General features: G+C 39.5%; 1 long non-coding RNA gene across 2 annotated transcripts in view; it reads left to right on the forward strand.

Moving 5' to 3' along the window:
- Positions 1–2,921: 2,921 nt before the first annotated feature.
- Positions 2,922–16,046, forward strand: part of LOC126298588 (uncharacterized) — an 856,921-nt gene continuing 843,796 nt past the window's right edge. For both annotated transcript variants that reach the window (XR_007552627.1, XR_007552626.1), the window contains exon 1: positions 2,922–2,974. This is a non-coding gene — a long non-coding RNA (uncharacterized LOC126298588). The remainder of the gene's footprint in view (positions 2,975–16,046) is intronic.

The following is a 16,046-nucleotide window of genomic DNA, read 5'->3' on the forward strand; positions in this document are numbered from 1 at the left end:
TGTAGAACAAAGTGGCAATTATATCAAAATGTTAGAAACAGTCACAATCTAAATGCAGCAGCCCATTACAAACAGTATTGTAAGGTACTTAAAAATGTTATCAGGAAGGCAAAAAGTATGTGGTATGCAGATAGAATAGCTAAGTCTCAGGATAAAATTAAAACCATATGGTCAGTCGTAAAGGAAGTGGCTGGTCTGCAGAGACAGGTCGAGAATCAGTGCGTAGTGGGATTGTTCGTGTTACTGATAAGTCGCATATGTGTACAGTATTTAATAATCACTTTCTGAATATAGCAGGTGAACTAAATAGATACCTAGTCCCAACAGGGAATCATATAGCGCTCATAGAAAAAAGTGTTCCGAGACTGATACCTGAAATGCTCCTTCATGATACTGACAAGAGGGAGATTGAGTTAATAATTAAATCACTAAAGACCAAGAACTCTCATGGATATGACGGAGTATCTGGCAGAATACTGAAGTATTGTTCCATGTATGTTAGCCCAGTAGTTAGCCATATCTGTAACTTTTCCTTTAGGAGTGGTCAGTTTCCTGACCGATTAAAGTACTCAGTAGTGAAGCCACTTTATAAAAAGGGAGACAGGGATAATATTGACAATTATAGACCTATTTCTATGCCATCGGTGTTAGCTAAAGTTATCGAGAAGGTTGTATATACAAGGTTACTGGAGCATTTAAATTCACATAATTTGCTGTCAAATGTACAGTTTGGTTTTAGAAATAGCTTAACAACTGAAAATGCTATATTCTCTTTTCTGTGTGAGGTTTTGGACGGATTAAATAAAAGGTTGCGAACGTTAGGTGTTTTCTTTGATTTAACGAAGGCTTTTGACTGTGTTGACCACAAAATATTACTGCAGAAGCTGGACCATTATGGAGTAAGGGGAGTAGCTTACAATTGGTTCGCCTTGTACTTTAAGAACAGAAAGCAGAAGGTAATTCTCCGCAATACTGAGAGTGGTAATGATTTTTAGTCCCAATGGGGCACTGTTACGTGGGGCGTTCCCCAAGGGTCGGTGCTGGGGCCACTGCTGTTTCTTATTTATATAAATGATATGCCTTCCAGTATTACAGGTGATTCAAAAATATTTCTGTTTGCTGATGACACCAGCTTGGTAGTGAAGGATCTTGTGTGTAATATTGAAACATTATCAAATAATGTAGGTCATGAAATACGTTCATGGCTTGTGGAAAATAATTTGATGCTAAATCACAGTAAGACTCGGTTTTTACAGTTTCTTCTGATTCAACAAGAACTGATATTTTAATCAGACAGAATGGGCATATTATAAGCGAGACAGAATAGTTCAAGTTCCTAGGCGATCTGATAGATAGTAAGCTGTTGTGGAAAGCCCATGGTCAGGATCTTGTTCAGAAACTAAATGCCGCTTTATTTACCATTAGAACAGTATCTGAAATAATTGACATTTCAACACGAAAAGTAGTCTACTTCGCAGATTTTCATACGCTTATTTCATATGTTATTCTCTTTTGAGGTAATTCTTCTGATTCAAAAAGGGTATTTTTGGCCCAAAAATGGGCTGTTTCAGCTAAGTGTGGTGTAAGTTCGAAAACCTCTTGTCGACCCCTATTCAATAGTCGGGGAATTTTGACATTGCCCTCACAGTATATATTTTCTTTAATGTCGTTTGTTGTTAGCAATATTAGCTTATTCCCAAGAGTTAGCAGCTTTCACTCAGTTAATACTAGGCAGAAATCAAATCTGCATGTGGAATGCACTTTCTTCACTCTTGTGCAGAAAGGAGTACAGTATTCTGCTGCATCCATTTTCAATAAGCTACCACAAGAACTCAAAAATCTTAGCAGTAGCCCCAACACTTTTAAGTCTAAAGTAAAAAGTTTCTTCATGGGTCACTCCTTCTATTCTGTCGAGGAGCTCCTGGAAGAGCTAAAAAATTAAGCAAATTGCAGTGCAACATTTTTGATTTTCTTTATTTAAATTAACGACTTGTCGACTGAATATGTTTTTTATATTTAATTTTATCTGTTTGAACAATCTACAACTGAATATGTTTCTTATATTTCCACTAGTGGTTCCCCTACTAGTGAATGTCGGATGTCGAAGTATGTATGCCTATGTATAAGACAGCCAGAACATTCACGACTACATAATAAATTTCCAGACGTAGAGTAAAGCTTATAGTTCATTTTGTTTTGTTTATTTAATTAGAGAGTTTAGTGTTACTTAATTTGATGACGTCAATGAGCCTAGAGAAGTGGTTGGTGCTTGCTAGATTTTAGCGCGAGCCGCGCCCTAGAAGTGAGTTCTCATTGGTCGTTAAGCCAATGAGAAGCGAGACGGTTGGCCGCCTAGTGATGAAATATAGTTTTGAGTGTGGGAGAGTGAGAGGGGAGTCGCGAGCTAGCTTTGATTGGAGGCGGTTATGCTGGATGTGACTTTTCGCATTATGTGTAAGATGAAGTCTTGGGATGACTTCCGCGTTATGGTCCAGTGTTAATGGTATCTGGTAGTGACCGAAAACTGTTTATGAAAACTTGAGTGTTGTGACAGTTCGTTCCGACATAAAATCGCGAGTGAACTTTGAATTATATAGCGTGGCGGTACTGAGTATATTCTTACTGAGTATTTTATGGCGAGCATAAACTTTTACTAAAGACAACCACTGAATATCGTGTGCAGAAGTGATTGGCCGATCATTGACTGTGTTACAAATAATTTATTTCGGAATTTGGGAAGGTAAAAGTTCTGGCTGTTTTAGGTATGGTGATAACTGTGAGGAGAAACTTTGGTAATTTTCGTAAATGTGGGCTCATGATCTTGCTTAACGGCAATAAAGATCTATTGAAGGTTTAAATTTGAACTTCTTGTTTAAAGTACGAGTTACATCCCCTTTCCGAATCATTTCTTTAAAGTACATAGAAAATTTTCAGCAAATTTTACTTATAGCGGCCTCCGGCGTGTAGCTATGAGGTTACAGTTTCCTCAACACTGCTTTTCTGTGATCTCGCAAGTAGCTGCAGTCAGGAGTTTACGTGCGACGATCTACCGCTGTAAAGCGGTAGGTGAACAAAAATTATAAAAGAAATTGCATTGCAGCAGCAACGTATAATCCGTCACAATTGGTGCATCGCACGTAGAAAAAATCCGTAGCATGATCTTAGACCGTTTCTTGCTAATTTGTGACAATTCAGGATACTATGATTTATCAAAAAAGTCTTTTTGTAATGTTATCGTGCTAAATAGTTTTTTTTAGTCTATTGAACACTGGTTGCGTATGTTGTTATTGTTGTTATGATCTTCAGTCCGAAGACTAGTTTGAAGCAGCTACAATATCCTGTACAAGTGTCTTCATCTCCGAAGAAACTGAAAATGCTATATTCTCTTTTCTGTGTGAGGTTTTGGACGGATTAAATAAAAGGTTGCGAACGTTAGGTGTTTTCTTTGATTTAACGAAGGCTTTTGACTGTGTTGACCACAAAATATTACTGCAGAAGCTGGACCATTATGGAGTAAGGGGAGTAGCTTACAATTGGTTCGCCTCGTACTTTAAGAACAGAAAGCAGAAGGTAATTCTCCGCAATACTGAGAGTGGTAATGATTTTTAGTCCCAATGGGGCACTGTTACGTGGGGCGTTCCCCAAGGGTCGGTGCTGGGGCCACTGCTGTTTCTTATTTATATAAATGATATGCCTTCCAGTATTACAGGTGATTCAAAAATATTTCTGTTTGCTGATGACACCAGCTTGGTAGTGAAGGATCTTGTGTGTAATATTGAAACATTATCAAATAATATAGGTCATGAAATACGTTCATGGCTTGTGGAAAATAATTTGATGCTAAATCACAGTAAGACTCGGTTTTTACAGTTTCTTCTGATTCAACAAGAACTGATATTTTAATCAGACAGAATGGGCATATTATAAGCGAGACAGAATAGTTCAAGTTCCTAGGCGATCTGATAGATAGTAAGCTGTTATGGAAAGCCCATGGTCAGGATCTTGTTCAGAAACTAAATGCCGCTTTATTTACCATTAGAACAGTATCTGAAATAATTGACATTTCAACACGAAAAGTAGTCTACTTCGCAGATTTTCATACGCTTATTTCATATGTTATTCTCTTTTGAGGTAATTCTTCTGATTCAAAAAGGGTATTTTTGGCCCAAAAATGGGCTGTTTCAGCTAAGTGTGGTGTAAGTTCGAAAACCTCTTGTCGACCCCTATTCAATAGTCGGGGAATTTTGACATTGCCCTCACAGTATATATTTTCTTTAATGTCGTTTGTTGTTAGCAATATTAGCTTATTCCCAAGAGTTAGCAGCTTTCACTCAGTTAATACTAGGCAGAAATCAAATCTGCATGTGGAATGCACTTTCTTCACTCTTGTGCAGAAAGGAGTACAGTATTCTGCTGCATCCATTTTCAATAAGCTACCACAAGAACTCAAAAATCTTAGCAGTAGCCCCAACACTTTTAAGTCTAAAGTAAAAAGTTTCTTCATGGGTCACTCCTTCTATTCTGTCGAGGAGCTCCTGGAAGAGCTAAAAAATTAAGCAAATTGCAGTGCAACATTTTTGATTTTCTTTATTTAAATTAACGACTTGTCGCCTGAATATGTTTTTTATATTTAATTTTATCTGTCTGAACAATCTACAACTGAATATGTTTCTTATATTTCCTTTTTTACTGTGTCTACAATCGTGTTACAATTTCATGTACTGACTCGTTCTATGACCATGGAGATTTCTCCTTAATGTGGTGCCACGGAACAATAAATAAATAAATAAATAAATAAAATACTTTGTACTGTCTATGCAATAATAACTTAGTTGACGACTGCTTAGAAATTATGTACTTTGGCAGTCATATTTTAAAATTTTGTACATCGCTGAACGCTGAAGGATAAAATCTTTGTGAAAAAATAAACAGCCAATCCGTTGGAAAAACGGAGGTTTATTTCAACTCCTTGGCCATTTTTTCAAAGCTTATAAAAACATCTTTTTCAGAAGTGGTGGCAAGTGTGTTACATGTCGTAGAGGAGGTACGTTGACATATAGCCAAGTGGCGTCAGTAACATATAAAATTCCCCCCTCCCCCCCATATTTTAAAAAGTTGTATGACACGATAGTCGTCCCTGAGCAGCGCTACACCAACGTACGGCTAATACAATATCGTCGCGTACGTAGAAACTGTCGTGTGTGGCAGGTCATTACATATTGTGATTTTGTTTGTTTTCTTTCTTAGAAGTAGTTTTAGACATGAAAAATTTAGCAGAAAAGAATTCATTTAAAATCATCGATAGATTATATTTTAATATCGATAGTGACGACCAAAATGAGTATTTACTGGTAATTATTATTAAAACGACATATTTTGTATTTACGTTTCGTGTTCTAGTGTTAAGAACTGAACCAAACTTCAATTTCTTAAATGTAAGATTATAATTTAAATGTAAATGAAGTTTGTACGGTCTGTAGATGCGGAAGCCAAAGTAATTATTGAGACTGTAAGTATGCTATTGTTAAGGGGTAGCAGGAAAGTATGGAGATATCGAAAGCGGTGTGCATTACATGTCATCTAAAGAAAATAGTTAAACAATGTAGTACTGGTACTACTGACCGATGAAGAACTATGATGACATGGAGGAGTTTTAATTGGAATACGAAGAAAAATGATGAAGGTATTTATCAATGAAGACGGCGAATTGCAGTATTTGTCTGCGGTTATTACGTAACTTTTTCAACTTAAAAAATGTGTCATTGGCTGTGATGGAAATTACTGACGGCACAAATAATGACTAGTAAAGAAGTTTTGGATGAAAGTTACGCAATATAACCCCCTTCCATTTTTCGCACTTAATGTATATGTTTGCGTAATATGCACTAAAATACTTGTCAGGAACTTTTCAGTATATAATACGCGTAATCTGAATTTACGTTGCATTTTTAGTTTTACGATGAAAAGTGCGTTGATCACGGCAAAATGCGGTTAAAAATGACACGAATGTTAAGATTACGATATGCTACAGGTCAGTCTATTTAGTGAATCTTCAACCGTTATTTGGGATTCACAGTTGGCTTTGACAACTCAAAAACAAATAGTCATCTTTAAACCTAACCTACACTTAGGGCTACACCACAGACCTGTATGTCACCACTACCAAGATTTAAGGGCTAGAGGTCGAATAGCACACACCGACCGATATTTGAGCTACCGTACATCAGAATAATATGAACGTGTTAATTGGCTTCAGTATCTTGGAGCGTAAAACATTAGTAAACCTTAATTACCTTGAGATTCATCAATTAGCTGCTGTAGTTTTAAATGAAAGCCTGACCGTATTGGTGATTTACTTGCCAAATCAAAATCAACAGTTACCGGTACAGTGCTTGAATTAATTTGAATTTTTGTGCACAACTATTTAATGTGCTAACTTTTCCTGAAATATGGCTGACTATGTCGACATCCCCGTTTTTATGGAGCATATCAGTTTGAAAACAACTGTAAATGTAATGCATAATTATTATTTTCTTCTTCCCAGTCACGACTACATTTACTATGCCCACGAGCGAGGTTTCTTAAAAACTAGGTAATGAAAGAATCATCGTTCTGTTGCGTAAGGTGTGAGCCATTGCAAATTATATGCCGGCTTTAGGCGTCACATACATATGGCCTTATTACTATGCCCGTTCGTTTAAAAGTGTTCATCGAGAAATTAATTTTTTATGGGTTGATTCGTAATGTTTCCAATTGGTACACAGTATTATTCACTATTCACATGTTTATCATTGTGCTATTTTATACTGACATACTCCACTGTATTAATAGTGCAAGGCGAAGTATTTTCAGTTTTCAAAACGTACTAGGTTGCAGTTAGACTATAGCCTTTAGATACTCTTCAACGTATGACAGAATCTTGAAATCTTCAATATGTATTAGAAATAGGGCAACTTTGCAGGGTGGATTTTTATCATCGTGACTGCTTCGTCACTTCTTGTCTGCCAGTGTACAGGGTGATTCAAAATCCGTATTACAGGCTTCTCGCGAGTGTAGCGGGGACTTGGTTTTGATGAGAAACACACGCCCCGAAATATACCGTTTGGATATAAAATAAGTTTTAAGATCGGACCACTTTCACACTTACCACTTCACGTTACGGACGCTCATGTTATGACCTGACAGTCTGGCGACCCCTGAACAAGCTGGTGACGAAATCGTCTCTGCGCTGCTGTGTTTTGATAGCCGCGCGCGCACTTGTGACAAAATTGTCGTTTTCTGTGCATTTTCCTCACCCCATTTGCTTCCAGTATTTCGCACACAAACATGACACCAACGCCTTTGCGCATGACTGTTAGCGAAGACGATATTGATAATGATGTTCATGTAGAAGAAGTGGAAGAAACACAAACACTTTTCAATAAAAATTTGCAGGATTATTCGAAGATAAACACGAAAGTTAAAGAATAGAAAGAAATCCATCGAATAATATTTTCTTGGAACAACATGTGTTCAGTTGGGACACATTCGTATATTTTGAGTTCCGTAAACCACTGGGTAAAACGGAACTGATATAGGATCAGTTCGTTGCCCGTCAGTCAGTCTGTTCGTACGCTATCAGCCATTTTTCTAACAGGGGAATCTCCCCATCGCACCCCCTCAGATTTAGTTATAAGTTGGCTCAGTGGATAGGCCTTGAAACACTGAACTCAGATCAATCGAGGAAACAGGAAGAAGTTGTGTGGAACTATGAAAAAAATAAGCAAAATATACAAACTGAGTAGTCCATGGGCGAGATATGCAACATCAACGATAACCTGAGAACAGGAGCGCCGTGGTCACGCGGTTAGCGTGAGCAGCTGTGGAACGAGAGGTCCTTGGTTCAAGTCTTACCGCGAGCGTTGTTTAGTTTCTTTATTTTCGCAAAGTTATGATCTGTCCGTTCGTTCATTGACGTCTCTGTTCACTGTAATAAGTTTAGTGTCTGTGTTTTGCGACCGCACCGCAAAACCGTGCGATTAATAGATGAAAGGACGTGGCTCTCCAATGGGAACCGAAAATATTTGATCGCAAGGTCGTAGGTCAACCGATTCCTCCACAGGAAAACACATCTGATATATTATATACGACACTGGTGACGGCATGTGCTTCAAATGACAGGAATATGTTGTCAATCCACCTAACTTGTACACTTGGCGAATGGGTAAAAAGATTCTTCTACCTTGTCCGATTTAGGTTTTCTTGTGGATGTGATAATCACTCCCAAAAAAGTAATTAAAACATAAGAGTTTGTCACATAAAATTCAACAAATGAGTGCTACAGTTTCACAGTCGCACAGTTTTCCCTGTGCTCTATCAAAAAATATGTTTTTTTTTTACGTTTTCAAATATTTCCGTGTGCAGACTGTCAAATCCTGCATATGTCCAAGCAAATCTGAACATGTCCTGGAATTTTGGAGGGCGAAGTTGATTATGTGTGAGTGCCTGAACTCGATAATTGTCTGAAAATAAAAAATTAAACTTTTCACTTGAGGGAAGACTTGAATCAAGCACCTTTCGTTACGCAACTGCTCATGCTAACCACGGGACCACGACGCTCCTCAGCTCACCCTGCCCTGATGTTGTATATCTTACACATGGACTACTCAGTCTGTATATTTCGCTTATTTTTTTCATAGTTCCACACAACTTCTTCCTGTTTTCTCGACTGATCTGTGTTCAGTTTTTCAAGGCCTATCCACTGTGCCAACTTATAACTAAATCTGAGGGGGGTGCGATGGGGAGGTTCCCTTGTAAGGAACGGGTGGACGTATCAAGTTGAAATGTATATTCCCTACGTCTATGGTCCCCTGACGATTTAAAACAAAGCTTCTAAGTCAGTTTAATCAAAATATACAGCCATTGATGTCACATATTTTGATACTCGCAAACTCACTCATTAAAAACTATAGCGGTAACCTAGAATCATGAAATTTGCCAAGAAGCAAGGTTTCAAAGTACAAGAAAAGGAAAAAAGATGAGAAATATCACTATATAATTATATCACACAAAAAATATAATTTTTTCGTTCTAGAGAGCCCTGGAATTCTCATGATAGGTATCTTGCCACTATCGATATCGATAACAGGCAAAATTCGGTATTGTCGATACTATCTTTATGCATGATTAGTATGTACAAAACCTTGGTGCATGATTCACTCTACCACTTATGAGGCTTTTTGCATGTTAATGTAGGTAAAATGCGAAGTAATTCATCAAACCTTCAGCATTCATTTTAAAACACTGAAAAAAATTCCTTGGATGTTTTTGAAGTTTATGAAACATTTTATATAACTTTCCACTCATGCCTGCGACTGTATAGGGGGTGCCACCCCACCTCCCCCTTTCCCATCAGTTCTTTTTTATGCTTTTTTCATTTAAATCTCATAAATTCGCAAATAATGACCGTCTCCTCAAAAAATTCGTATCGACGAATGACGATTGGATTTGAAAAGAAGTATAGTGGCTGTCATCCTACGTGAGCGCACCTTACTTTGATGACGTGACGTGAACAGTGACGGAAAGATATTTGTCACGGCAACAAAACTCGCTGTTTTTACGCCCAGACGAGCGCAGTTGAGTCTGCTGAGCGCTCCCGCTACCCCACCACTGCGCTACTTCAGGCAGCTGTGAGTGAGACGGCTGTATCACTGTCTAACTAACATATGTTAACACTGTGGCTATATGCTAATGGATGCACACGCACGCGGCTTAGGAAGACGTGTTTACAACGCGGTGCGGCTAATTCTAAGACACGAGTATTGCAGAGTACTTTTATAAGCATGTGTGAATCAGATGTATGTCTATTTTCAGCTTTCTACTTTTCGGCCAAAACAGTTACTTGTATTAGGCCTACCCGGTTAAATGAATACATCATATAGTGCTAATAACTAGCCAATCTTCATTGTTTATTGAAAACTGGCATACAGTCTGTTAACTTCTAAGTTGCCATAATTGCTCCCTAGTCCTGAGTCAGTAGAAGCTGGTAGAAGACGTAATGCTCCAGCCGTTTGCCATGTGTTTTCAGTTATCCGGGCCTGTTTTCTCCGTTCGCTGCTACACCGTTCTGAAATTGGCCAACATACTACAGCTACCAGCGACATATATTAACTGTGTGTCCATGTAGAGGCATAGGCGTGTGTATGAATGCGCGCACTAGTGTGTGTGTGTGTGTGTGTGTGTGTGTGTGTGTGTGTGTGTGTGTGTGTATTTCAATATAGCTCGAAATAGGATAATTTCGAATTTTGGCAAGTTTCCTTTCTAATTGCGTTTTCCCATCAACGACTCAGTGCTTCTTTAATCCAAAAGTATTTACATTCTACCAAATCTATCCTACAACATTTACATAACACATTGCACTGCTATTACTTACACCTAGTCTCAAGTTTGAGAGAATTTGTCACTCCATTCAGTATTACAGTATTACCATTAGAATTTTAATGAAACATACAGGAGAGCAATAGAAAAATCGCAGTTTCTGCCACTATTGCACTACAAACTGTTCTAAAAATGATGTGTTTTGGAAAGATCTTTAATATGGCCTGTTACCGAAGCTACATAATTTTTTAATACCGAAGTAGAAATTCGAAATGCATCAAATACAACATGCACTGAATAAAGATGGTAGCTGTTCGATCTGTTGCTGTCAGTTAATTACAACACAGGTCACGTTCTAGACCTCAGACTATGCTACTGATCAGTCTGTTACCACAGCCAGATTTTTTGCATTCACATTCGTTGGCTTAACTAACTCTCAACGGAATTTAGACCTTGGGCTAAGCTACAGATCACTCTGAAACCACAATCAAGTTTTTCGCTTTTACATTCATTGGCTTCGCCAACTGATAACTACGTTAGTTCTTATTATCACTGATGTCAATATCTGATAATCTACTTCTACTGGAAATATTTCAAAGAATCAAAAATGCACCGCCTACAGATATGATAGGAAACTGGCTAGTTTATTGAAAAATAGTGAAATTAGTTTTCAACACAGCTGTCTTTGGTAACTCCAAACGTGTCTCTGCAAGTTTATACGTGCGGGAGTTGGAAAATAAGTTTCCCCTGTCGACTGTAGTCAGAGTTGTGTGTGAAAGGAAAAAAAAGGAGAATGAGACATTAAAGATAAGACATATCTTTATTTTTCTACATAATTTCCAAGTACATTAAGACATTTGTCATACCGCTTTATAAGCGTCAAAAAGTCTTCTAGCAAAAATTCAGGGCGTTGCATATGGAAGAAGCATTGAACGGCTTGTTTGACATCAGCGTTGCTGCCAAAGTGCCTTCTGCTGAGAGTCTTCTTCGAAGCAGGAAACAGACGGAAGTCACTTGGTGCTAGAAACAAGAGTTGCGTTGCCGTCACCGTGTGTGGTCTCATATCGTCATCCAACAGCAGAGCACCAGATCTGAGAAGGCAAGTCCGCTTTTCCAAATCACCCCTTTCAATTTAGACAGAATGGCACAATGCCATGCAGTATTGATGGTTGCATCCTCCAGAACGTCCAGCAGTAAAACTCCTGTGGCGTTCCAGAAAATGGTGAGAAGCACTTTACCTGCAGGCGGAGTGCTTCTAATCTTCTTTCGGACAGGCGATGACGGATGTTTCCACTCCATGGATGGGCCCTTCGATTCGGGCGTGTAATGGTAGACTCACGTTTCATCTCCCGTCACATTCCGAAACAGAACGTCATTGCCAGATTCATGGCAATGCACGAGCTGTTCCAGGCTGAACGCCATGCATTGTTCCATGTGTGTTCGGCTCAGTTGGCGGGGCACCCATCGTGCTGACACCTTTCTGTATCGAAGACAGTCTAGGTCTCGGTATGTCCTGTACTTGCTGACGTCCATCACTGAAATTCTGGCACCATTTCCGCATCATTTGCCTCAACATTACACCTGACCCATACATCTCACAAGGTGGTCATGAATTTCTGTGCGTGATACTCCACGTGCCCATTCACAGCGGATAACAGCTCTCACTTCCGCATTTGACCGTGACTCCAAAACGCAGCTTCTTTCCAGAGCTCCAGGACAAGACTGAGCGGCTGGTCTCCGGTTTGTGCAGGCACTGCAACAGCACAATCTGCTCGATTCTGGTCAACCTCTACCCAATCGTGTATTGGTGTCTTGCACGTGCGGGTTCACCTGCTGTGTTGTCTTTCGCCCATATCACACAACTCTGCCCACAGTCGACAGGTGAAACTTATTTTCCAACTCCCCCTCATAACTTAACTTTTTCAGTCCACCATGAAAGTAGATCACTGGTATCACAAAAAGTGGAGTTACTTTGCTTCACTTTCAGACAGGTTTTCAAACAAATTCCTTGTAATGCATAAGTGTTCCATAAAATGACTTTTGGAAATGAAGTTAGTCTACTCTAAAACAGTATAAAACCCATCTAATAACATAAAAGGCTTATAAGATTTATTTTAATTTTATAATGTACTAAAAATTGGAGAAAAGTAGACCCTGGAGAAGGTCAACTTAATATAAACTATATTTTAAGACAGGATAACAGCTTAGGACAATGTTATCATCTCATATATGTTGTGTCACCTTATAGGGCCACCAATAAGCCAACTTTTATGTACTTTTTGATATTAAAGGGCGAAAAATAATAAAATTTAAATATTTTCTGTAAATTTAGGATGAAACAACATAATTTAGTGTTGTTTCGTTATCAAAGAAAAGACCAGTTTTTAACTAGATATTCTGGTATGTAAAACTGGCAGTGAATAGACCAGGAAAATGTTTTGCATCAATTTATCACCATCAACCAACTCTGACACTGAGAAAATGGCTCTTTTGCTGAAACATTTTGAAGGATTTTTAAGTTCAGTTGCCTCCTGCCATTTGTTAAAAAGGGCAACTTAATTGGAGGCCTTTTCCAGTTATCAAGTGATAGCATGACAGTATTTACACTTGCACTATCTTCTTTAAAACTGTCAATAACACAAGTGTAATTAATGTGTAATTTCGAACAGTATAACCACAAAACATGCTTGCTGGTTGTCCAGATTTTTATTTATGACAGATGAAAATCCAGGATGGAATGTAACAATATGGTGAAAAGCATAGTAGCTACCACCATATAGTGGAGTTACTGAGTCGCAGATAGGCACAACAGCACAACAAAAAGACTGTCACAAAATAAACTTTCAGCCAACAAGGCTTTTGTCAGAACTAGACACACACACACACACACACACACACACACACACACACACACACACACACACACACACACATGACCACAGTCTCTGTCAGTTAAAGTCAGACTACAAGCAGCAGTGCATGATGGGAGAGACAACTGGGTGGGGTAATGAGGAGGTTAGGGCGGGGAGAGAGGGGATAGCAAAGTAGGGGGTGTAGAACAGTAAAGTGCTGCTAATGGGATTGTGCAGGGACGAGGTGGTGAGAGGGTAGGTGCAGTTGAGATGTTAGATGGAGGGTGGGGGTGGGGGGTAGCAGAAAGGGTGAGGAGTAAAAACACTAGGTGCATTGGTGGAATACAGGGCTGTGTGGTGCTGGAAAGGGAACAGTGAAAGGGCTAGATGGGTAAGGACAATGACTAACGGAATTCAGGAGGGTTATGGGGACATAGGATATATTACAGGGACAGTTCCCACCGGCACATTTCAGAAAAGCTTGTGTTGGTGGGAAGGATCCAAATGACACAGGCTGTGAAGCAGTCATTGAAGTGAAGAACATTGTGTTGGGCAGCATGCTCAGCAACACGGTGGTCCAGTTGTTTATTGGCCACAGTTTGTCGGTGGCCATTCATGTGGACAGACAGCTATTGGTTGTCATGCTCACATAGAATGCAGCCCAGTGGTTGCAGCTTAGCTTGTAGATAACAGGACTGGTTTTACAGGTAGCCCTGCCTTTGATGGAGTAGGTGATGTTTGTGACCTGACTGGAGTAGGTGGAGGTGGGAGGTTGTATGGGACATGCTGTGAGGCATGGGGTTGATAGCAGGGATTGTGTAGGGGTGGACGAGAATATTGTGTAGGTTTGGTGGGTGGCTGGGTACTGCAGTTTTGGGGGGGGGGGGGGAGGAGGCATAATGGGTAGTATATTTCTCATTTCAGGGCACAATGACGAGAGACCCATATCCCTGCAATAGACTTAGATGTCCCATAGAACCTCCCACCACCATGTTCGGTAGTCTGGTCACAAACATCACTTATCCCATCAAAGGCAGCGCTGCCTGTGACACCAGTCATGTGATCTACAAGCTAAGCTGGAATCATTGTGCTGCATTCAATGTGGGCATGACAACCAATAAGCTGTCTGTCCACATGAATGGCAACTGACAAACTGTGACCGAGAAACAACTGGACCATCCAGTTGCTGAGCATTCCACCTGACATGACGCTCTTCATTTCAATAACTGCTTCACATCCTGTGCCTTCTGGACCCTTCCCACCAACTCCAGCTTTTCTGAACTGCACAGGGAGGAACTCTCCCTGGGATATATCCTATGTTCCCAAAACCCTCCTTCGGTATTTATTATACTTACTCAACTAGCCCCATCCCTGTTCACTTTCCAGAATTAAACAGCTGTTTTTTCCGCCAATGCATTTGGTCTGTTTACTCCTCTACTTTTTTGCTACCCCCTTCCTCTTCCGCCTCCAACTAACCTCTCTATTGCACCTACCATTTCTTCACCTCATCAGTGCACACTCCCACTAGCAGCACTTCACTGTTCCCCACCCCCTACCCTGCTATACCTCCCTCTTCCCATCCCAGTCTCCTCCTTATCCTCACCTTGTTGCCTCTCTCCTCATGCGCTGCTGCTCGTAGTCTGGCTTCAGCTGCCAGAGACGGTGATCGTGTGTGTGAGTTTTATTTGTGTGTGTGTGTGTGTGTGTTGGTGGAAAGCTTATTTTGACACATTCTTTTTGTTGTGCCTATATGCAACTCAGCATCCCTGCCATATGGTGAGTAGCAACTATCCTTTTCATAATATTATTTTTCATTTCCTTGGTTTTTTGCTAGTACCTAGCACTGGTTTAGAAGCATTTTGTGCAATTTAAAAAAGGATTCCAAATTCTGAATATTGGTGATGTCCTAGATTCTGTTTACATTTCCACCATACAAAAACAACATTCGTCTCTTAGCAGTACTTGTGTTCAAGTAATAGGTTTCATCATGAGCCAAATCAGGTCTAAAACAAAGTAATGAAAATGTGCAGCTAGTTGACCATTTTTTATTTTATTTACTTATTTCTTTTAATTTTTTTCAAAGTTGCTGTACTTTTTTCAAAAAATTACCTTCACGGTTCTTTTAGATCATACATTATGTTCATTACAACTTTTTAGGTATAATATAGACAATAACTAATTTCCACACATAAATCAATGTCATTTGCATTTTGTTTAAGAAGTTTTCTGGTAGCAGAATACCACTTTTTTTGATAAAATTATCTCAGAAATACAGTAGTACAGATATGGTTAGCAGAAAATATACACCACTGTTTGTGGAAATTGTAACACCAAGAAGGAAATGCATGAATTCAATTAATTTAATACCACAAGTTAGGTACATGACAAGCAACAAGTGATTACGTTGCACATGTCCTTTGAGCCCTACTATTCAGTATGTCGTGTGGCCACCATGCACTGCAACTAGAGCTGCTATAAATTGTGGCATTAAATCAATAAGGTTCCGAATATGTTTCTGAGGGATTTTCCTCCATGCAGTTTGTATCCGAGCCCACAGATCCGTGACATCAGTTACCGGAGGACCATGACACACAAGGTGCCGACCAACCATATCCAACACATGTTCGATGGGCACCATGTCTGGTGAACGTGCAGGCCAGGGAAGCAATGGTACCTGTCAATCTTTGAAGAAGGCATGTACATTCCTCACAATATGTGGCTGGGCATTGTCATGTTGAAATGTGACCTGTGGAGAGGCCTGAAGCAGAGGGCGTACCTCAGGCTCCACAACTTCTATTAGGTATCAGTTGCTGTTCAAAGTTCCCGCAATACGTACGA

The sequence above is a fragment of the Schistocerca gregaria genome, chromosome X (genome assembly GCF_023897955.1).
Source record: "Schistocerca gregaria isolate iqSchGreg1 chromosome X, iqSchGreg1.2, whole genome shotgun sequence".
In the NCBI taxonomy this organism is placed as follows: Eukaryota; Metazoa; Arthropoda; class Insecta; order Orthoptera; family Acrididae; genus Schistocerca; species Schistocerca gregaria.